Source organism: Triticum dicoccoides, chromosome 5B, assembly GCF_002162155.2.
Source record: "Triticum dicoccoides isolate Atlit2015 ecotype Zavitan chromosome 5B, WEW_v2.0, whole genome shotgun sequence".
Lineage (NCBI taxonomy): Eukaryota > Viridiplantae > Streptophyta > Magnoliopsida > Poales > Poaceae > Triticum > Triticum dicoccoides.
This window is the reverse complement of record NC_041389.1, coordinates 88,094,351-88,117,292: the sequence shown is the minus strand read 5'-3', so window position 1 is coordinate 88,117,292 and position 22,942 is coordinate 88,094,351. Positions and strand designations below refer to the sequence as shown.

At 48.1% G+C, this 22,942-nt stretch overlaps 12 non-coding genes across 12 annotated transcripts; all 12 read right to left on the bottom strand.

Moving 5' to 3' along the window:
• Window positions 1-38: 38 nt before the first annotated feature.
• On the bottom strand, window positions 39-157 carry LOC119313943. The gene has a single exon (XR_005152197.1). It is a non-coding gene; the product is annotated as a 5S ribosomal RNA (ribosomal RNA).
• A 367-nt stretch (window positions 158-524) lies between these two features.
• Window positions 525-643, bottom strand: LOC119313855. Its single transcript, XR_005152115.1, has one exon. It is a non-coding gene; the product is annotated as a 5S ribosomal RNA (ribosomal RNA).
• Window positions 644-1,010: 367 nt separating this feature from the next.
• Window positions 1,011-1,129, bottom strand: LOC119313898. The gene has a single exon (XR_005152154.1). It is a non-coding gene; the product is annotated as a 5S ribosomal RNA (ribosomal RNA).
• Window positions 1,130-1,955: 826 nt separating this feature from the next.
• LOC119313907 lies at window positions 1,956-2,074 on the bottom strand. Its single transcript, XR_005152163.1, has one exon. It is a non-coding gene; the product is annotated as a 5S ribosomal RNA (ribosomal RNA).
• A 367-nt stretch (window positions 2,075-2,441) lies between these two features.
• Window positions 2,442-2,560, bottom strand: LOC119313854. The gene has a single exon (XR_005152114.1). It is a non-coding gene; the product is annotated as a 5S ribosomal RNA (ribosomal RNA).
• Window positions 2,561-2,927: 367 nt separating this feature from the next.
• On the bottom strand, window positions 2,928-3,046 carry LOC119313886. Its single transcript, XR_005152144.1, has one exon. It is a non-coding gene; the product is annotated as a 5S ribosomal RNA (ribosomal RNA).
• A 367-nt stretch (window positions 3,047-3,413) lies between these two features.
• Window positions 3,414-3,532, bottom strand: LOC119313874. Its single transcript, XR_005152133.1, has one exon. It is a non-coding gene; the product is annotated as a 5S ribosomal RNA (ribosomal RNA).
• Window positions 3,533-3,899: 367 nt separating this feature from the next.
• Window positions 3,900-4,018, bottom strand: LOC119313940. The gene has a single exon (XR_005152194.1). It is a non-coding gene; the product is annotated as a 5S ribosomal RNA (ribosomal RNA).
• Window positions 4,019-4,385: 367 nt separating this feature from the next.
• Window positions 4,386-4,504, bottom strand: LOC119313879. Its single transcript, XR_005152138.1, has one exon. It is a non-coding gene; the product is annotated as a 5S ribosomal RNA (ribosomal RNA).
• Window positions 4,505-4,915: 411 nt separating this feature from the next.
• LOC119313460 lies at window positions 4,916-5,034 on the bottom strand. Its single transcript, XR_005151743.1, has one exon. It is a non-coding gene; the product is annotated as a 5S ribosomal RNA (ribosomal RNA).
• Window positions 5,035-22,146: 17,112 nt separating this feature from the next.
• Window positions 22,147-22,265, bottom strand: LOC119313671. Its single transcript, XR_005151941.1, has one exon. It is a non-coding gene; the product is annotated as a 5S ribosomal RNA (ribosomal RNA).
• A 367-nt stretch (window positions 22,266-22,632) lies between these two features.
• Window positions 22,633-22,751, bottom strand: LOC119313502. Its single transcript, XR_005151782.1, has one exon. It is a non-coding gene; the product is annotated as a 5S ribosomal RNA (ribosomal RNA).
• Window positions 22,752-22,942: the final 191 nt, after the last annotated feature.

The following is a 22,942-nucleotide window of genomic DNA, read 5'->3' as shown; positions in this document are numbered from 1 at the left end:
GATATGTTTGTCACAAGGCGCAAAAAATAATTAAAAAGAGAATGCAACAAGAGGACTTCCCAGGAGGTCACCCATCCTAGTACTACTCTCGCCTAAGCACCCTTAACTTCAGAGTTCTGATGGGATACGGTGCTTCAGTGCTGGTATGATCGCATCCAACATGTTTCCCCGTCTTCGTCCCGTATGCTTGCCACTCCCAGATCCGCTCCAAAGACGATTCTACATTTTCACTACCATTACAACCGTTCCCTAACTATGGATAATGTCCTATACTACTTACTCTCCCGCTCAATCACGGAGACGAGTTTTCCACGGTTTCCACCCCTCCCTCCATACCGCAGCAACACGAGTTTTTTCCATCCCTTTCAGAACGCGCTCTTCGCGCCACAAAGCCGCCCCAAGACGCGCGAGCAATGAGCATCGAGCTTAAACATATCGCAAACGTCGAAAATAATATAACGGGATTAATATATATCGCGCACGTGCGATATGTTTGTCACAAGGCGCAAAAAATAATTAAAAAGGGAATGCAACATGAGGACTTCCCAGGAGGTCACCCATCCTAGTACTACTCTCGCCCAAGCACGCTTAACTTTGGAGTTCTGATGGGATCTGATGCTTTAGTGCTGGTATGATCGCATCCGACATGTTTCCCCGTCTTCGTCCCTTATGCTTGCCACTCCCAGGTCCGCTCCAAAGACGATTCTACATTCTGACTACCATTACAACCGTTCCCTAACAATGGATAATGTCCTATACTACTTACTCTCCCGCTCAATCACGGAGACGAGTTTTCCACGGTTTCCACCCCTCCCTCCATACCGCAGCAACACGAGTTTTTTCCACCCCTGTCAGAACGCGCTCTTCGTGCCACAAAGCCGCCCCAAGACGTGCGAGCAATGAGCATCGAGCTTAAACATATCGCAAACGTCAAAAATAATATAACGGGATTAATATATATCGCGCACGTGCGATATGTTTGTCACAAGGTGCAAAAAATAATTACAAAAGGAATGCAACACGAGGACTTCCCAGGAGGTCACCCATCCTAGTACTACTCTCGCCCAAGCACGCTTAACTTCAGAGTTCTGATGGGATCCGGTGCTTTAGTGCTGGTATGATCGCATCCGACATGTTTCCCCGTCTTCGTCCCTTATGCTTGCCACTCCCAGGTCCGCTCCAAAGACGATTCTACATTCTCACTACCATTACAACCGTTCCCTAACAATGGATAATGTCCTATACTACTTACTCTCCCGCTCAATCACGGAGACGAGTTTTTCACGGTTTCCACCCCTCCCTCCATACCGCAGCAACACGAGTTTTTTCCACCCCTTTCAGAACGCGCTCTTCGTGCCACAAAGCCGCCCCAAGACGTGCGAGCAATGAGCATCGAGCTTAAACATATCGCAAACGTCAAAAATAATATAACGGGATTAATATATATCGCGCACGTGCGATATGTTTGTCACAAGGTGCAAAAAATAATTACAAAAGGAATGCAACACGAGGACTTCCCAGGAGGTCACCCATCCTAGTACTACTCTCGCGATGGGATCCGGTGCTTTAGTGCTGGTATGATCGCATCCGACATGTTTCCCCGTCTTCGTCCCTTATGCTTGCCACTCCTAGGTCCGCTCCAAAGACGATTCTACATTCTCACTACCATTACAACCGTTCCCTAACAATGGATAATGTCCTATACTACTTACTCTCCCGCTCAATCACGGAGACGAGTTTTCCACGGTTTCCACCCCTCCCTCCATACCGCAGCAACACGAGTTTTTTCCACCCCTTTCAGAACGGCTCTTCGCGCCACAAAGCCGCCCCAAGACGCGCGAGCAATGAGCATCGAGCTTAAACATATCGCAAACGTCAAAAATAATATAACGGGATTAATATATATCGTGCACGTGCGATATGTTTGTCACAAGGCGCAAAAAATAATTAAAAAGAGAATGCAACAAGAGGACTTCCCAGGAGGTCACCCATCCTAGTACTACTCTCGCCTAAGCACGCTTAACTTCGGAGTTCTGATGGGATACGGTGCTTCAGTGCTGGTATGATCGCATCCAACATGTTTCCCCGTCTTCGTCCCGTATGCTTGCCACTCCCAGATCCGCTCCAAAGACGATTCTACATTTTCACTACCATTACAACCGTTCCCTAACTATGGATAATGTCCTATACTACTTACTCTCCCGCTCAATCACGGAGACGAGTTTTCCATGGTTTCCACCCCTCCCTCCATACCGCAGCAACACGAGTTTTTTCCATCCCTTTCAGAACGCGCTCTTCGCGCCACAAAGCCGCCCCAAGACGCGCGAGCAATGAGCATCGAGCTTAAACATATCGCAAACGTCAAAAATAATATAACGGGATTAATATATATCGCGCACGTGCGATATGTTTGTCACAAGGCGCAAAAAATAATTAAAAAGGGAATGCAACATGAGGACTTCCCAGGAGGTCACCCATCCTAGTACTACTCTCGCCCAAGCACGCTTAACTTTGGAGTTCTGATGGGATCTGATGCTTTAGTGCTGGTATGATCGCATCCAACATGTTTCCCCGTCTTCGTCCCTTATGCTTGCCACTCCCAGGTCCGCTCCAAAGACGATTCTACATTCTGACTACCATTACAACCGTTCCCTAACAATGGATAATGTCCTATACTACTTACTCTCCCGCTCAATCACGGAGACGAGTTTTCCACGGTTTCCACCCCTCCCTCCATACCGCAGCAACACGAGTTTTTTCCACCCCTTTCAGAACGCGCTCTTCGTGCCACAAAGCCGCCCCAAGACGTGCGAGCAATGAACATCGAGCTTAAACATATCGCAAACATCAAAAATAATATAACGGGATTAATATATATCGCGCACATGCGATATGTTTGTCACAAGGTGCAAAAAATAATTACAAAAGGAATGCAACACGAGGACTTCCCAGGAGGTCACCCATCCTAGTACTACTCTCGCCCAAGCACGCTTAACTTCAGAGTTCTGATGGGATCCGGTGCTTTAGTGCTGGTATGATCGCATCCGACATGTTTCCCCGTCTTCGTCCCTTATGCTTGCCACTCCCAGGTCCGCTCCAAAGACGATTCTACATTCTCACTACCATTACAACCGTTCCCTAACAATGGATAATGTCCTATACTACTTACTCTCCCGCTCAATCACGGAGACGAGTTTTCCACGGTTTCCACCCCTCCCTCCATACCGCAGCAACACGAGTTTTTTCCACCCCTTTCAGAACGCGCTCTTCGTGCCACAAAGCCGCCCCAAGACGTGCGAGCAATGAGCATCGAGCTTAAACATATCGCAAACGTCAAAAATAATATAACGGGATTAATATATATCGCGCACGTGCGATATGTTTGTCACAAGGTGCAAAAAATAATTACAAAAGGAATGCAACACGAGGACTTCCCAGGAGGTCACCCATCCTAGTACTACTCTCGCCCAAGCACGCTTAACTTCAGAGTTCTGATGGGATCCGGTGCTTTAGTGCTGGTATGATCGCATCCGTCACGTTTCCCCGTCTTCGTCCCTTATGCTTGCCACTCCTAGGTCCGCTCCAAAGACGATTCTACATTCTCACTACCATTACAACCGTTCCCTAACAATGGATAATGTCATATACTACTTACTCTCCCGCTCAATCACGGAGACGAGTTTTCCACGGTTTCCACCCCTCCCTCCATACCGCAGCAACACGAGTTTTTTCCACCCCTTTCAGAACGCGCTCTTCGCGCCACAAAGCCGCCCCAAGACGCGCGAGCAATGAGCATCGAGCTTAAACATATCGCAAACGTCAAAAATAATATAACGGGATTAACATATATCGTGCACGTGCGATATGTTTGTCACAAGGCGCAAAAAATAATTAAAAAGAGAATGCAACAAGAGGACTTCCCAGGAGGTCACCCATCCTAGTACTACTCTCGCCTAAGCACGCTTAACTTCAGAGTTCTGATGGGATACGGTGCTTCAGTGCTGGTATGATCGCATCCGACATGTTTCCCCGTCTTCGTCCGGTATGCTTGCCACTCCCAGATCCGCTCCAAAGACGATTCTACATTTTCACTACCATTACAACCGTTCCCTAACTATGGATAATGTCCTATACTACTTACTCTCCCGCTCAATCACGGAGACGAGTTTTCCACGGTTTCCACCCCTCCCTCCATACCGCAGCAACACGAGTTTTTTCCATCCCTTTCAGAACGCGCTCTTCGCGCCACAAAGCCGCCCCAAGACGCGCGAGCAATGAGCATCGAGCTTAAACATATCGCAAACGTCAAAAATAATATAACGGGATTAATATATATCGCGCACGTGCGATATGTTTGTCACAAGGCGCAAAAAATAATTAAAAAGGGAATGCAACATGAGGACTTCCCAGGAGGTCACCCATCGTAGTACTACTCTCGCCCAAGCACGCTTAACTTTGGAGTTCTGATGGGATCTGATGCTTTAGTGCTGGTATGATCGCATCCAACATGTTTCCCCGTCTTCGTCCCTTATGCTTGCCACTCCCAGGTCCGCTCCAAAGACGATTCTACATTCTCACTACCATTACAACCGTTCCCTAACAATGGATAATGTCCTATACTACTTACTCTCCCGCTCAATCACGGAGACGAGTTTTCCACGGTTTCCACCCCTCCCTCCATACCGCAGCAACACGAGTTTTTTCCACCCCTTTCAGAACGCGCTCTTCGCGCCACAAAGCCACCCCAAGACGCGCGAGCAATGAGCATCGAGCTTAAACATATCGCAAACGTCAAAAATAATATAACGGGATTAATACATATCATATCGCAAACGTCAAAAATAATATAACGGGATTAATATATATCGCGCACGTGCGATATGTTTGTCACAAGGCGCAAAAAATAATTAAAAAAGGAATGCAACACGAGGACTTCCCAGGAGGTCACCCATCCTAGTACTACTCTCGCCCAAGCACGCTTAACTTCGGAGTTCTGATGGGATCCGGTGCTTTAGTGCTGGTATGATCGCATCCGACATGTTTCCCCGTCTTCGTCCCTTATGCTTGCCACTCCCAGGTCCACTCCAAAGACGATTCTACATTCTCACTACCATTACAACCGTTCCCTAACAATGGATAATGTCCTATACTACATACTCTCCCGCTCAATCACGGAGACGAGTGTCAGGACCCCGACTCAATGCCACATCGATCTAGCATGTAACACCTCATATCACTTTGCGGCCTCACACACGGTATTCCCACGGGTGTCGCCTTACCTTAGCCCGGGACCGTTTGCGCCTTTTGGCACACGTATATGACGGTGTCGCTAGCATCCATATGATAAGGAGCCCGGGCTGACATGGCTAGTCGTAAACCCAAAGTGGCATAGACTTATAGGGACAGGCATCCATGACCCAGCATCGAACGTGTCGGTCATCAGCGAGTGAATCTAGGCTGTAGCACTGGGCTAGCAGGACTCCGGTGAACCGGGCTGTAGCGGGCTAACAGGACTCCGGTATTCATCGCGTGACATTTCCCCAAAGGGACAGACACAGGAACGAAGAAGGACACATGCCGGCCAGCCTAAGTGTTCCGGAGCAGTAGCAAGCTACCATGGCTCAGTGAAACACTAGGAGACATTTCCCCGTAAGAGAGGCTACTAAAGATAAACAACTAGATGGTCAGATCCCACACATACCAAGCATTTCAATAACATACACACAATATGCTCGATATGTGCAAATACAACATGGCATCACAACATGACTCTACGACTCAAGTAATTTATTCAATAGGCTCCGAGGAGCGAGATATTACAAACATGGGTTGTCACACCCTAGCTAGTCATGCATTAGAGTGTTGCATCATGTTTACTCTTTCATCAGAAACTTGAAATGGGGATCTGTGAAACCCTCAGAATCATTTTGAAAATGACCCAAATAAAAATTTCTCCAAAAGGGTCCAAGAAAATGCTCATGTTGATCTCTGAAAATATTGGACAGAGATAAAAATCAAACCAATATTTTTAGTGGCTCATGGACATTTATTTTGGGCATTTGGAATTAATGCATAAATATTTGCTTTGGAAATATATTTCTATATATATTAATATATGTCCAAATATTATGCCAATTATAAAGGAGCTCTGGAATAATATATCTAGCCCCTGAAAAATTTGGCATAAGTTAAATAAATGATTTAATATATTATTTAAATTAAAACAAATGTCAGAAATTAGAAAACAGAAAAATAAATAAAGGGAGAAACTTACCTGGGCTCCTCCCTGTGCAGCCCAGCCAGCTGGCCGGCCCAGCCCGCCTCCCTCCTCTGTCGTCTTCGTCCCGACAGAGGGAGGGGAGTGTGGCCGGCGCGCGCGCGCGCCACCGCGCCACGCCACCTCTCTCCCTGCCTGCCTGCCCTCCCCTCCTCGCCTCGATGCCCTGGACGACGCCACGCCTCCCCCCCTGCTCTCTCTCACTCGCCCTCGGCTCTCCCCTCCTCTCCCTCGCTCTCTCTCTCACACGGCCGAACACCACCGTCGCCGCCGTTCGCCTTAGCAGCCGTCTCCGGCCACCCCTCGCTCCCCCGACTAGCTCAGGAGCTCCGCCTCGACCTCCTCTTCCTCCCCACCGCTCCACGGGCCTCCGGAAGCCCTGCATCGCCGCCACGTCGCCGTTCCCCTCCTCGGGCTCCGACCACCGTCACCGTCGATTCGCCGTCTCCAGCGCGTCCCCGAGCCCGCTTCGACGCCCACTGCAACCGCGGTGAGCTACGCCACCGTTTCCCCTTCTTCTCCCCCTCGTTCCCTCACCGTAGCCTCCTCCCCACCACGGCCGAACCTCCGCCGTCGCCGAGCTCGCCGTCGACGCAGCTCCGGTGACCATTTGGTCACCCCGGCGAGTCCAACGAGTTCGTAAGGCTCCATAGAGCATCCCTAGCGCCTCGCTTCGCTCGCCTTCGAGCTCCAACCCCGTTTCCGTGCACGACCGAACTCCGACGGCCGCAGCCGAGCTCGCCGCCGTCGACTCCGGCCACCTCAGGCACAGCCACGGCCACCGTTCGACGCGCGGGAGCAAGGGCTCTCCAACGAGCCCAAGCACAGCCTCGCCCGTGCCCTGTAGCGCGATCCCGCATCACGCCGCCGTCTCGGACCTCGCTGGCGTCATGTCGCCGGTGGGGTTTGACTTGTCCGACCTGGGGTTTGACCCCCCAGGGTCACTGACGCGTGGGCCCCGTCGGCCAGGTGGACATCATTAGCGCTAACCACTGTTAGTTAACCCCCTGACACTGACCAGTGGGCCCCAGCGCCACTAATTAGTAATTAGGATTAATTTAACTCTGTTTAACCCCCCTGTCACTGACGTGTGGGCCCCACACGTCAGGTTTGACCTCAGCCAGCCGCAGTTGACCACTGACGTCATGCTGACGTCATGCTGGCGCAATAATTATATTTCTGGATTTAAATTAAATCAGGAAATTCCAGAATATTATTTAAACTTCAAAAATTCATAACTTTTATTCTGTAACTCCAAATTGGACAAATTATATATGAAAAATGATCAGAAAAATCCAATCTATCCATCTGTACTATTTTCATGCATGATCAAACAAGTTAAATTGATGTTTCAAGCAGAACAAGGAAAAGCACTTTAAAAGGCCATATTTGAATTTGAAATTTGAATCCTTGATTCAAATTTGTTCAAACCCTTCTGGTTTTAGTTGCATTAGCCCAACACACTCATATTGCCATGTTTCATGCATGCATCATATTGTTGCACATTGTTTGGTGATGCTTGTGTATCGATGTCCCTTGCGACAGGTTCTGCCTCCGAGGAGTACCGTGATTACCCTAACGAAGAATCGTATCCGTGCATCGAACCATCAGGCAAGCAACCAACCATTTGATCATATCGATACAATCCCATGTTCTCGCTCCTGCTCTCTTTTACTGCATTAAGACAACGCGATTCAAACTGCTGTGTGCTACGGTAGTTGAACCCATTTCCTCTGCATGACCTGTCATTGCCACAGTAACTAGATGAAACCCACTAGCATGTGTAGGAGTTGATTGAGCCCTATGTATGTGTTGTTCCTACCTTGCTATGCCTGCTATGCTTAGAGTCGTGTCAGGTCTGGTTCATCTGGGTGATGGGCTAGAGTGAAATGATTATGTCGGTAATGAGAGTGATGTGGTGAACACGATTTGGTAAAGGTATCGATGAGAGGCCATGTAGGAGTACATGGTGGGTTGTTTCATTGAAGCCGACCTTAAGCACTGAGATCTGTATGTGTGATTTAAGAATCAGCTACTACCATGCATTGGGCCCGAAACCAATGGACCCTCTCGGCTTCTTATTCACCCTAGTTCTCCGTCCAGGAGTTGCAAGTAGTTTCTGGTGTTTGTAGCCTACTGGAGGCCGTGGACAGCACTGACCGTAGGGGTGGGCTGTGATGCGGTAGGTACGTGGCACGGTGTACCGAATACCCGTTAGGTATCTCGGGAACCCTGTTCACATCGTTCGGGGCCGTATGGGAAACCTCGGCCGGACTCCCTGCGGATGGAACCTGGATAGGCGATAAACCTGGACTAGAGGCTTAGGTGATTAGGTAGGTCGTGGCCGACACCCACGTTGGGCTTCCGCTTGAAGGTTGCCGAGTACATGTCGTGTAAACGACGGTAAGTGGTGGGAGCGTGTATGAAGGAGTACACCCCTGCAGGGTTAACATAATCTATTCGGATAGCCGCGTCCGCGGTAAAGGACTACTTGGTTGCCTATACAGTTCATAGACAAGTAAATGGAAACTACTAAAAGCCTCAAGATAAGTGTGAGTGCCGAGGATGGCTCTTCCGTAGGAAGACGGAGGTGGATCCTCGGTAGTGTATTGAAGTGGTGAGTAGTGGACTCGTGTGCGCAAAACCATTCAAGTTGGAGTATCGTAGGATAGCCTAGCCAAGAGTCAAAGCTGGCTTGCTGCAATAACTCCACCAACCCTTCTTGATACTAAGCATGTATGTAGGATCTGATGTAAGTCTTGCTGAGTACCTTTGTACTCATGTTGCTATAATCTACATTTTTACAGAAGACGCTGCAACCCCTTCTGATGGGTTCTATGTAGACGTTGACATCAACGAGTAGGCTAAAGACCCAGGTGGTGACCCTGAGCTTGTGAAGGACCTTGTAGTATAGCTAGGCTTCCCAAGCCTCTTTTATTTTACTAGTTGTCTGTACTCAGACAAGTTACTTCCGCTGCTGGTTTGTATGACTGTATGACTTGTATGTTGGGTCGTGAGACCCGTACCTTCGTGTATGTTATGTATGGCTTCCTGAGCCTTAAATAAAGTACTTGTGTCGTAGAGTCATGTTGTGATGCTTCGTTGTATTTGCACATATCGAGCATATTGTGTGTATGATTGAAATGCTTGGTATGTGTGGGATCTGACTATCTAGTTGTTTATCTTTAGTAGCCTCTCTTACCGGGAAATGTCTCCTAGTGTTACCGCTGAGCCATGGTAGCTTGCTACTGCTCTGGAACACTTAGGCTGGCCGGCATGTGTCCTTCTTCGTTCCTGTGTCTGTCCCTTCGGGGAAATGTCACGCTTTGAATACCGGAGTCCTGTTAGCCCGCTACAGCCCGGTTTACCGGAGTCCTGCTAGCCCAGTGCTACAGCCCGGACCCACTTGCTGATGACCGACACGTTCGAAGCTGGGTCATGGATGCCTGTCCCTGTAAGTCTGTGCCACTTTGGGTTTACGACTAGTCATGTCAGCCCGGGCTCTTTATCATATGGATGCTAGCGACACTATCATATACGTGAGCCAAAAGGCGCAAACGGTCCCGGGCAAAGGTAAGGCGACACCCGTGGGGATACCGTGCGTGAGGCCGCAAAGTGATATGAGGTGTTACCGGCTAGATCGATGTGACATCGAGTCGGGGTCCTGACATGGGTCTCATGACCCAACAATCAGAGCATACAAATCAAAGCACAAGCGGAAGCTATCATGTCTGGGTACAGACATTTATAAATGAAAAAGGCTGAGAAGCCTGACTATCTACCAGATCCTGCCGAGGCACAAGATCGTAGCTGAGGTATCAAGCTAAACGTCGAAGTTCACGTGGAACTACTAGTGAGACTGAAGTCTGTCTGCAAAAACATAAAATAGGCAAACGTGAGTACAAATGTACCCAGCAAGACTTACATCAGAACTAACGACATATGCATCATTATCAACAAGGGGGTGGTGGAGTTTAACTGCAGCAAGCCAGCTTTGACTCGGTGGCTATCCTGAACTACGACTGCAAGTAACTCTTTTGAGGTGGCGCACACGAGTCCACATATTCACCAACCAATACACCACTATGGATCCGCTTCCGTCTCCCTACGAAAACGCCATCCATAGCACTCACGCTTATCTTGCGTATTTTAGAGTATCCACTTTCACTTGTCTATGAACTGATATAAGCAACCCAGAAGTCCTTTTCCGTGGACACGGCTATTCGAATAGATGATGTTAACCCTGCAGGGGTGTACTTCTTCATACATGTTTCCACCACTTAGCGTCTGCACACGACATGTGCTCGGCAGACTTCAAGCGAAAGCCGACGTGGGTGTAGACCACGACCTACCTAAACACCTAAGTCTCTAGTCCAGGTTTATCGCCTATTCGGGTTCCATCCATGAGGAGATCCGACCGGAGTTTCGCTCACAGCCCCAAACGATGTGAACAGGGTTCCCGAGATACCAAACGGGCACCCGGTACACCGTGCCACGTACCTACCGCATCACAGCCCACCCCTACGGTCAGCGCTGTCCACGACCTCCAGTAAGCTACAAACACCAGAAACTACTTGCAACTCCTGGACAGAGGACGAGGGTGAATAAGAAGTCGAGCGGGGTCATATTTCAGGCGGCAATGCTACATGTACAAACGATTTACAGGCTTTTACAGGATGGTTAACCTTGATCGGTCAATAGGTGAGCGGGGCGGCCCACCCCCCTAAAAATCAGGGGGGGAGAGGTTTGTGATTGGTTGTTAGATGGTAGGAGCGTGTAAAAGCGTGTAAGTCTTTGTATGTCTAGCATTTTTGTATTTCAGGGCCCAATGTATGGTAGTAGCTGAATCATGGATCACAAACACAGAACTCAGTTCCTAAGGACGGCTTCAATGAGACAACCCACCATGTACTCCTACATGGCCTCTCACCGCTACCTTTACCAAATCGTGTTCACACACTTAGCTCACACACAGTAGGACATGTTCACACGCCTCTGATTCATCCCCGATGAATCAGACCTGACTCAACTCTAAGCAGTAGCAGGCATGACAAACAAACATGAATGAGTAGGCACAACAGGGCTCAAACAACTCCTACTCATGCTAGTGGGTTTCATCTATTTACTGTGGCAATGACAGGTCATGCAGAGGATAAAGGGGTTCAACTACCGCAGCATGTAACAGTTGAATCGGTGTTGTCCTAATGCATTAAAAGAGAGCAGGAGCGAGAGAGTGGGATTTTATCGGAATGAACAAGGGGTTTTTGCTTGCCTGGCACTTCTGAAGATAACATCGAGTCTTCATCAGTGTCAACGATCACATCATCGGTACACGTCTATCGAGAGGGGACAAATACCGGCAAATACAGAAAAACACGATCAATGCAATGCACAATATGATGCATGCTATGACATGGCAATATGAATGTGTTTTGGGCTAATGCAACTAGCAACAGATTAAATGAAGTTGGTTTGAATACAAAATTCAAATGCAAACTCCATATGTGATTATTCAAATGCCATTTAATTGATTTATGCTAAACAGCAGCTATAAGTTGTTCTAACATGCATGAAAATGGTACAGATGGATTCCTTGAATTTTTCTGATAATTTTTCATATATAAATTATTTAATTTGGAGTTACGGTTGAATTTCTATGATTTTTAGAAGTTTATACAATTTTCTGGAATTTATAAATTATTTCCTAATTTATTTTAATTCCAGAAAGGAATTATTGCGTCAGCATGACCTTATCCTGACGTCATCAGGTCAACAGGGCGGGTCCAGGTCAAACCTGACGTGTGGGGGCCACACGTCAGCGGCACAGGGCTAGTTAGTGTCAATGACAGGTGGGGCCGGGTCAAAGGCCACGTCAGCGCGGTCAAAGCTGACGCGTGGGGCCACTGCAATTAGATTAAACCTAATCTATTTTAGTTAGCCGGTTAGTTAGGCGGTGGGGCCCGGCTGTCTGAGACACGATGCGGTGGTTAGTGGCTAATTAAGCCAGCCACGTCAGCTGGCCGGAGATTAGCCGGCGACGACCACAGAGCACAGCGGGGGCACGCCGGACTTGTGCTAAAGGCGACGGAGGCGGCGGCTGAGGGCACCGGGGCGTAGCCCGGGCTCTCCCGCATCTGATGGGGTAGGTGGGAGGCTACGGGAACGCCGGGGCTCGCCGGAACGGAGCTCGCGGCGGCGCCGGAGTTCGGTGAGTGCGGGGTTGGCGCTGTGGTGCACGGGAGGGCGAGTTAGGATATGCGTTAGGCTCCTGGTGGCTTCCTGAGTGCGGTGACACGCTCCGAGACGAGCTCAAGCGGCTGTAGTGACGGCGGTGACGAGGTCAGCGGCGGCCGGAGTTCGGCCGCGGCGGAGCTATGGCCTAGAGCTCGCAAACGCGAGGGGAGAGAGAGGGGTTCTGCATGGAGGCTCACCGCGGAGCTGTAGGGAGGGTTAGTGGGCTCGGGGGCGGCCGGAGTGCAGCGAATCGACGGCGACGATCTCCGGTGGCCGAGGAGGGGAACGACAACGTGGGCGGCGATGCAGGGCTTCCGGAGGGCCGTGGATCGGTGGGGAGGAAGAGGGGGTCGAGGCGGAGCTCGCAAGCACAGCAAGGGGTCGAGGGGGAGACGGTGGCCGCGGCGTTACGGTGGCGCGGCTGCGGCTGCGCTCGGCGAGTGAGAGAGAGAGGAAGCAGAGGAGAGATACAAGGGAGAGGGAGAGAGCGAGGGGGTCCAGGGGGGTCGGGGCGGCGCCGAGGAGACGACGCGCGGCGTCGCGGTGGCCAGGCGATGCAGACGAGCAGGGTGGTGGCGTGGCGAGCTCGGGCGCGCGCGCCGTGTCCCTCCTCTGCCTACTGGCGCGAGGAGGAAGGCGACGGGGAGGAGGAGGTGGGCTGGGCCACACAGTGCTGGACCAGCACAGGAGCTGGGCCGGCTCTGGTGGGCTGCACGGTGAGGCCGGGTAGGCTCTGTTCTTTTTATTTTTTTCTTCTATTTTGTTTTTATTTAATCTTTTGCCACTGTTTTGAAATAAAACAAATTCAAAAACAGTGACAAAATTCCCCTGAACATTTTATTTAGCACAATGGAATTATACCAAAGCACATAAAAATGTTTCAGTTATTTGAACATATATTCAGTAATATTTGGATATAAGTTCAAATTCAAAATAGTATTGATTTAAATTCAAAGTCCCAAAAATAAATCCTTAAAAATGTTCAATATTTTGGTTGGGACCAGAACCCTTGCCAAAAATTATCAAACATTTAAGAAGAGCATTTTGGAACAATGAATGAGATTTTTAGGGTTTTTGCCCTTCTTTTATTTAGGGTTTTGAGGCTTCTAAATTCCTCAGTTCAGGTTTCAAAAATTTAAACATGATGCTCATATGGAAGCAAGCATAGGACATGCCAGAACTAGGGATGTGACAACTCACCCCCACTAAACAAGAATCTCGTCTCGAGATTCAAGCGTAGGGTAGGATGAAGGGGAAACGCAAACTAGTATAATCTTCACGATCCAGGGTGCACTTCAGTTGAACGTTGATTCATTCACCATTATTGTCTTGAAGTCTTGCTCTGAGAAATCCTGTCAACATGACATGGAGGGAAGAAGGAGACTCTAGAAGGGTCGATCTCCTCGAAGATCGAACAACTCACAGAATGAGACATAAGACCATCTCTCGGGTTGAAACACGAGATACACATCAAGAAGGGTGGAAAGAGACGGATGACGAAGGTTCACTAGGTAGACAACAATTTCACGCTTAAGAAGGTGGTAAACGATTGTCAACGTAGCGAGGAGTTGAGTTGCCATGATACCATAACGATACACCTTAGGGAAGGTGACTCGTAGAGATATCCCCTTAAGTGGCAAAAAGAATTACTTTTGATTCAAAGATCATTGAAACTCTTTAAACCAGCCTAAGACAATTCTCGAGCGATCGTTTGGAGGGGGTCGGTAGAATGGCATACTCAAACTTGGATGATGTGGATTACCTTGTTGAAGACAACGTAATGGATGAATTTGCTTATCACCGGAAATGGAAGAGACCCATGGTAGAATGGCACATTGGCGGTGCAAGCTGGGAACAAAATGCAAATGCTGGGAATGATTCTGGTAACTGGGGAAGAACCCAACAATAGAGAGTGAATTCACTGTTTGAATAGGTCATAGCATTGCCGAGGAAACTGAGAGCAAACCCAGTTAGTGCCGATGATAACACGTAGCGCTTGTGCGTGCTCTCAAGAACTTGAGCATTTCCATATTCATCAGGGTTTTACCAATATCCGTGTCAAGGATCCTGGCAACACAACTTGCTACCACGATGAATGATGATGGATGATGCAGATGCAAAGGAAGATAACACTTCTCAGATTTCATCTTAGCGAGGCCAAGGAAATAAAATCTGGATGATCGACCGAGAGACATTTAGCACTCCGCTTCTAATGTTCTCCTTGATGTGCTAGTGTAACCCATTCATAGATATGGTTTGATATCTAGAACATCAAGTAAAAGGTCGGACTTCGGGAATACAAAAATCCATAGGGCAACTAGGGAGTAAACCCTACGAAATCCCTATGGGGAGGTGGCCAACTTCATCAATCAAGATATTATAATAACAAGTTTTCCGGCTGGGTGTGTTGGCCACGACATCCACTTTACCGGTTATCGCGCGACCAATATTATAATTCTTGGGAAATATTCCAACCATCATATCTGCCTGAGATTCAGATCTGGTTGGTGTCAGGATATTCCAGACTCATCGAGTCCAGGAAGAAAAACGGAAGTTTGCAACACGAATCGACGAGATGACGTTGCGAGATTCTCGGGGAATGAACTACGATAACAAGCTCCGAAACATGAGCTGGTTCCGCTACAACATGTGAACACGTTGTCCCAGACAAGCATGACCACAAAGTAGTCTTATAATAAAACACTACCGAGTTCAGGAGGGGGAACCATCAACGAGGGTATCGAAGTCCTTACATAATTCCGGATTAGCTCTTATGAAGGAACTCCTTCTCCTTGAACAAATCAATCAGTGGCTTGGTGTGCTAGGGGTACATATAGATTGAAGGTTGCAAGTCTTCAAACCACAGAATTCTTCGCACGTGTGCATGACTGATTTGGAATGATTCCAGAGGAAGCAAAACTAACTTTCTCAAATCCACGGCGGCAACTTTCACCAAATGCACGTGTATAAGAGGAAGTCACTCCTTTCATCAAACAAATACTTCATGAGTTAGCATGAAGAAATGCTTTCAAAAGTTTCCAACGCTAGCTTAATGTTCAACAAAATCATGGAGGAGATAAGGATGTTGCCAATGGGCTCAACAACAATTCATCTAGGTTTCCTTTTAAAAGGAATTCCATAGTTAAGTGAACACGGTGATAGCATTGGTCAGACCAAAGATGTAATGGTGTATGCTCGAGGGATCAACCACGAATAAGACAGCATTACGAGCATCGTTGGTACTGATTTGATTTGACGATAGCCCACACTCAAATCAAAGGATTGATAAGACAATAGGTCCAGCAACTGATCACAAGGACCAATCGATGAAGATATCATCTTTCTTCAACACACACTACACAAGAATATCCCTTTGAAACGAACTAAGTCAGGCAAGCTTTTATCTTCCAACTCTCCAAGTTGTTGTCTAGCTTAACCAACTAGCTCAGGGATATCTAACACCGATTCTTGGAGAGAAGGTGGTTCACAAGAAACCAACTTGATCACGAGCTCAACATAACAGTCAGGTGACAGCCTGGTGATACTTTCGAGAAGATATTCGAAAAATCACGAACCACCGATATGTTACTAAGCTCGAGAACAATCTCGCTTTTGAGGGCAAGACGATATGATCAAATGAGTGAGGACTTGACAAGATCCTAACTCATCAATCGAAGGGTGCACCGAAATAAGGACTAGGTAGCACGATCAGTCTTAGAAGGATGATTCAAACCAACACGCTAAGAATGAAATTATTGTCCCTTAACTACCAAGCAACGAGGTTGCTGGGAGTATTGATTTCACACATCACAATTCATTTGTCGGTATTCCGGTTGCATCAACACGATGGCCGAGGGATGACTAATGATGGTGAGAAGTATTACTACGTCAAAATTCATGAAAGTTGGTGCAGTTCTCATGACAATTCTGACATGAAGGGGGTAATACTCCAAGGTAGAACAGAACCAAAAGCTGGATTGGCATTTGATCTGCGGAATACAACTACTTTGACCCAATCCTAGATATGGATGAGGTACTGGAGTTTGTTTCTCCTAGTCATTCCGCGATAGAATGGCTTGACGGACCACAAGAGTAATAGGCATCGATAAACGAACGCACGCATACTCTTGACTATCAATTGATAGACGAAGGTCAGTAGACAACTAAAGAGGGACAATTCAAAGGAACATATAACTTTTGAGTTGTGGATGCGTAGATTAGTATGTCAAACCAGGTTCAACATAATTCTTCCGGATAACCCATGCAGAAAGAGTGAGCTGGCAGAGTCACAATATAGCATGGAGAACTCATCAAGAGCACTCTGGTTGTGATCGTTCAGTTCAACGAGGAACTTCTGCCATAAGTAGTTCATGGTATTTGGAAGAAGAAGATACCACGGACTTCAAGGACTATCGCAAAGGTTACTAATAACCTAAGGGAGCTAGCAATTACTATCAACATGAAGTAAGTAGGGTGAATCTCGGGTTCAAAACCCAAGGAGTAGAATACCTACTACTAAGTGGCATCACGGGATGCTTTCGAGAATAAAAGCCAGAATCATCACACTGGGACACAAAACATGGCTAGACTACTAGATGATCCCCTGAGACACCTAGGGTCATAATAATATCTCCAACATATATGTCAAGGTAACGGAGTACCTCAACTCACTGATTAGTGTGGTTAATCTGGCCCATGGGAACATTGAAACGGGAAGAAAGGATTTGCAAATGCTTCAAACTATTTAGAAACCTGGGATGACTCGGACAGCATAACGGCTATAATTGCTCAAAAAGATTTGAGACAATCACAAAATGGTGGCATAACCACTCAGGAGCACAATATCAAGGTTTCGAGATCAACAGTTAACATACAGAAGATAGTAGGAACTGAACTGAGGCTTGAATCCAACAATCTTATAAGTCCACTGATTAGTAACGCGTGATCCTGACAGAAAGAAGAGATAGCCTAGTTCTTAATCCCCGTAGAAGAGAATATGATGACTCAGATCAGAGGGCCATGAGGTATAAGGAGTAAAAGAGCCTTACATTCCATCCCACAATCAATTCCCTTACATATAACTAAGAATTTCTAGACTCAACTTCGACCAGTTTGGCTTGGTAATCCTACAGGCAGTCAAGCTCTAATACCAACGCTGTCAGGACCCCGACTCAATGCCACATCGATCTAGCATGTAACACCTCATATCACTTTGCGGCCTCACGCACGGTATTCCCACGGGTGTCGCCTTACCTTAGCCCGGGACCGTTTGCGCCTTTTGGCACACGTATATGACGGTGTCGCTAGCATCCATATGATAAGGAGCCCGGGCTGACATGGCTAGTCGTAAACCCAAAGTGGCACAGACTTACAGGGACAGGCATCCATGACCCAGCATCGAACGTGTCGGTCATCAGCGAGTGAATCCAGGCTGTAGCACTGGGCTAGCAGGACTCCGGTGAACCGGGCTGTAGCGGGCTAACAGGACTCCGGTATTCATCGCGTGACATTTCCCCGAAGGGACAGACACAGGAACGAAGAAGGACACATGCCGGCCAGCCTAAGTGTTCCGGAGCAGTAGCAAGCTACCATGGCTCAGTGAAACACTAGGAGACATTTCCCCGTAAGAGAGGCTACTAAAGATAAACAACTAGATGGTCAGATCCCACACATACCAAGCATTTCAATAACATACACACAATATGCTCGATATGTGCAAATACAACATGGCATCACAACATGACTCTACGACTAAAGTAATTTATTCAATAGGCTCCGAGGAGCGAGATATTACAACATGGGTCTCGTGACCCAACAATCATAGCATACAAATCAAAGCACAAGCGGAAGCTATCATGTCTGGGTACAGACATTTATAAATGAAAAAGGCTGAGAAGCCTAACTGTCTACCAGATCCTGCCGAGGCACAAGATCGTAGCTGAGGTATCAAGCTAAACGTCGAAGTCCACGTGGAACTACTAGTGAGACTGAAGTCTCTCTGCAAAAACATAAAATAGGCAAACGTGAGTACAAATGTACCCAGCAAGACTTACATCAGAACTAACTACATATGCATCATTATCAACAAGGGGGTGGTGGAGTTTAACTGCAGCAAGCCAGCTTTGACTCGGTGGCTATCCTGAACTACGACTGCAAGTAACTCTTTTGAGGTGGCGCACACGAGTCCACATATTCACCAACCAATACACCACTATGGATCCGCTTCCGTCTCCCTATGAAAACGCCATCCAAAGCACTCACGCTTATCTTGCGTATTTTAGAGTATCCACTTTCACTTGTCTATGAACTGATATAAGCAACCCAGAAGTCCTTTTCCGTGGACACGGCTATTCGAATAGATGATGTTAACCCTGCAGGGGTGTACTTCTTCATACATGTTTCCACCACTTAGCGTCTGCACACGACATGTGCTCGGCAGACTTCAAGCGAAAGCCGACGTGGGTGTAGACCACGACCTACCTAAACACCTAAGTCTCTAGTCCAGGTTTATCGCCTATTCGGGTTCCATCCATGAGGAGATCCGGCCGGAGTTTCGCTCACAGCCCCAAACGATGTGAACAGGGTTCCCGAGATACCAAACGGGCACCCGGTACACCGTGCCACGTACCTACCGCATCACAGCCCACCCCTACGGTCAGCGCTGTCCACGGCCTCCAGTAAGCTACAAACACCAGAAACTACTTGCAACTCCTGGACAGAGGACGAGGGTGAATAAGAAGTCGAGCGGGGTCATATTTCAGGGCCCAATGTATGGTAGTAGCTGAATCATGGATCACAAACACAGAACTCAGTTCCTAAGGACGGCTTCAATGAGACAACCCACCATGTACTCCTACATGGCCTCTCACCGCTACCTTTACCAAATCGTGTTCACACACTTAGCTCACACACAGTAGGACATGTTCACACGCCTCTGATTCATCCCCGATGAATCAGACCTGACTCAACTCTAAGCAGTAGCAGGCATGACAAACAAACATGAATGAGTAGGCACAACAGGGCTCAAACAACTCCTACTCATGCTAGTGGGTTTCATCTATTTACTGTGGCAATGACAGGTCATGCAGAGGATAAAGGGGTTCAACTACCGCAGCATGTAACAGTTGAATCAGTGTTGTCCTAATGCATTAAAAGAGAGCAGGAGCGAGAGAGTGGGATTTTATCGGAATGAACAAGGGGGTTTTGCTTGCCTGGCACTTCTGAAGATAACATTGAGTCTTCATCAGTGTCAACGATCACATCATCGGTACACGTCTATCGAGAGGGGACAAATACCGGCAAATACAGAAAAACACGATCAATGCAATGCACAATATGATGCATGCTATGACATGGCAATATGAATGTGTTTTGGGCTAATGCAACTAGCAGCAGATTAAATGAAGTTGGTTTGAATACAAAATTCAAATGCAAACTCCATATGTGATTATTCAAATGCCATTTAATTAATTTATGCTAAACAGCAGCTATAAGTTGTTCTAACATGCATGAAAATGGTACAGATGGATTCCTTGAATTTTTCTGATAATTTTTCATATATAAATTATTTAATTTGGAGTTACGGTTGAATTTCTATGATTTTTAGAAGTTTATACAATTTTCTGGAATTTATAAATTATTTCCTAATTTATTTTAATTCCAGAAAGGAATTATTGCGTCAGCATGACCTTATCCTGACGTCATCAGGTCAACAGGGCGGGTCCAGGTCAAACCTGACATGTGGGGGCCACACGTCAGTGGCACAGGGCTAGTTAGTGTCAATGACAGGTGGGGCCGGGTCAAAGGCCACGTCAGCGCGGTCAAAGCTGACGCGTGGGGCCACTGCAATTAGATTAAACCTAATCTATTTTAGTTAGCCGGTTAGTTAGGCGGTGGGGCCCGGCTGTCTGTGACACGATGCGGTGGTTAGTGGCTAATTAAGCCAGCCACGTCAGCTGGCCGGAGATTAGCCGGCGACGACCACAGAGCACGGCGGGGGCACGCCGGACTTGCGCTAAAGGCGACGGAGGCGGCGGCTGAGGGCACCGGGGCGTAGCCCGGGCTCTCCCGCATCTGATGGGGTAGGTGGGAGGCTACGGGAACGCCGGGGCTCGCCGGAACGGAGCTCGCGGCGGCGCCGGAGTTCGGTGAGTGCGGGGTTGGCGCTGTGGTGCACGGGAGGGCGAGTTAGGATATGCGTTAGGCTCCTGGTGGCTTCCTGAGTGCGGTGACACGCTCCGAGACGAGCTCAAGCGGCTGTAGTGACGGCGGTGACGAGGTCAGCGGCGGCCGGAGTTCGGCCGCGGCGGAGCTATGGCCTAGAGCTCGCAAACGCGAGGGGAGAGAGAGGGGTTCTGCATGGAGGCTCACCGCGGAGCTGTAGGGAGGGTTAGTGGGCTCGGGGGCGGCCGGAGTGCAGCGAATCGACGGCGACGATCTCCGGTGGCCGAGGAGGGGAACGACAACGTGGGCGGCGATGCAGGGCTTCCGGAGGGCCGTGGATCGGTGGGGAGGAAGAGGGGGTCGAGGCGGAGCTCGCAAGCACAGCAAGGGGTCGAGGGGGAGACGGTGGCCGCGGCGTTACGGTGGCGCGGCTGCGGCTGCGCTCGGCGAGTGAGAGAGAGAGGAAGCAGAGGAGAGATACAAGGGAGAGGGAGAGAGCGAGGGGGTCCAGGGGGGTCGGGGCGGCGCCGAGGAGACGACGCGCGGCGTCGCGGTGGCCAGGCGATGCAGACGAGCAGGGTGGTGGCGTGGCGAGCTCGGGCGCGCGCGCCGTGTCCCTCCTCTGCCTACTGGCGCGAGGAGGAAGGCGACGGGGAGGAGGAGGTGGGCTGGGCCACACAGTGCTGGACCAGCACAGGAGCTGGGCCGGCTCTGGTGGGCTGCACGGTGAGGCCGGGTAGGCTCTGTTCTTTTTATTTTTTTCTTCTATTTTGTTTTTATTTAATCTTTTGCCACTGTTTTGAAATAAAACAAATTCAAAAACAGTGACAAAATTCCCCTGAACATTTTATTTAGCACAATGGAATTATACCAAAGCACATAAAAATGTTTCAGTTATTTGAACATATATTCAGTAATATTTGGATATAAGTTCAAATTCAAAATAGTATTGATTTAAATTCAAAGTCCCAAAAATAAATCCTTAAAAATGTTCAATATTTTGGTTGGGACCAGAACCCTTGCCAAAAATTATCAAACATTTAAGAAGAGCATTTTGGAACAATGAATGAGATTTTTAGGGTTTTTGCCCTTCTTTTATTTAGGGTTTTGAGGCTTCTAAATTCCTCAGTTCAGGTTTCAAAAATTTAAACATGATGCTCAGATGGAAGCAAGCATAGGACAGGCCAGAACTAGGGATGTGACAACTAGTTTTCCACGGTTTCCACCCCTCCCTCCATACCGCAGCAACACGAGTTTTTTCCACCCCTTTCAGAACACGCTCTTCGCGCCACAAAGCCACCCCAAGACGCGCGAGCAATAAGCATCGAGCTTAAACATATCGCAAATGTCAAAAATAATATAACGGGATTAATACATATCATATCGTAAACGTCAAAAATAATATAACGGGATTAATATATATCGCGCACGTGCGATATGTTTGTCACAAGGCACAAAAAATAATTAAAAAAGGAATGAAACACGAGGACTTCCCAGGAGGTCACCCATCCTAGTACTACTCTCGCCCAAGCACGCTTAACTTCGGAGTTCTGATGGGATCCGATGCTTTAGTGCTGGTATGATCGCATCCGACATGTTTCCCCGTCTTCGTCCCTTATGCTTGCCACTCCCAGGTCCGCTCCAAAGACGATTCTACATTCTCACTACCGTTACAACCATTCCCTAACAATGGATAATGTCCTATACTACTTACTCTCCCGCTCAATCACGGAGACGAATTTTCCACGGTTTCCACCCCTCCCTCCATACCGCAGTAACACAAGTTTTTTCCACCCCTTTCAGAACACGCTCTTCGTGCCACAAAGCCGCCCCAAGACGCGCAAGCAATGAGCATCGAGCTTAAACATATTGCAAACGTCAAAAATAATATAACGGGAATAATATATATCGCGCACGTGCGATATGTTTGTCACAAGGCGCAAAAAATAATTAAAAAAGGAATGCAACACGAGGACTTCCCAGGAGGTCACCCATCCTAGTACTACTCTCGCCCAAGCACACTTAACTTTGGAGTTCTGATGGGATCCGGTGCTTTAGTGCTGGTATGATCGCATCCGACATGTTTCCCCGTCTTCGTCCCTTATGCTTGCCACTCGCAGGTCCGCTCCAATGACGATTCTACATTCTCACTACCATTACAACCATTCCCTATCAATGGATAATGTCCTATACTACTTACTCTCCCGCTCAATCACGGAGACGAGTTTTCCACGGTTTCCACCCCTCCCTTCATACCGCAGCAACACG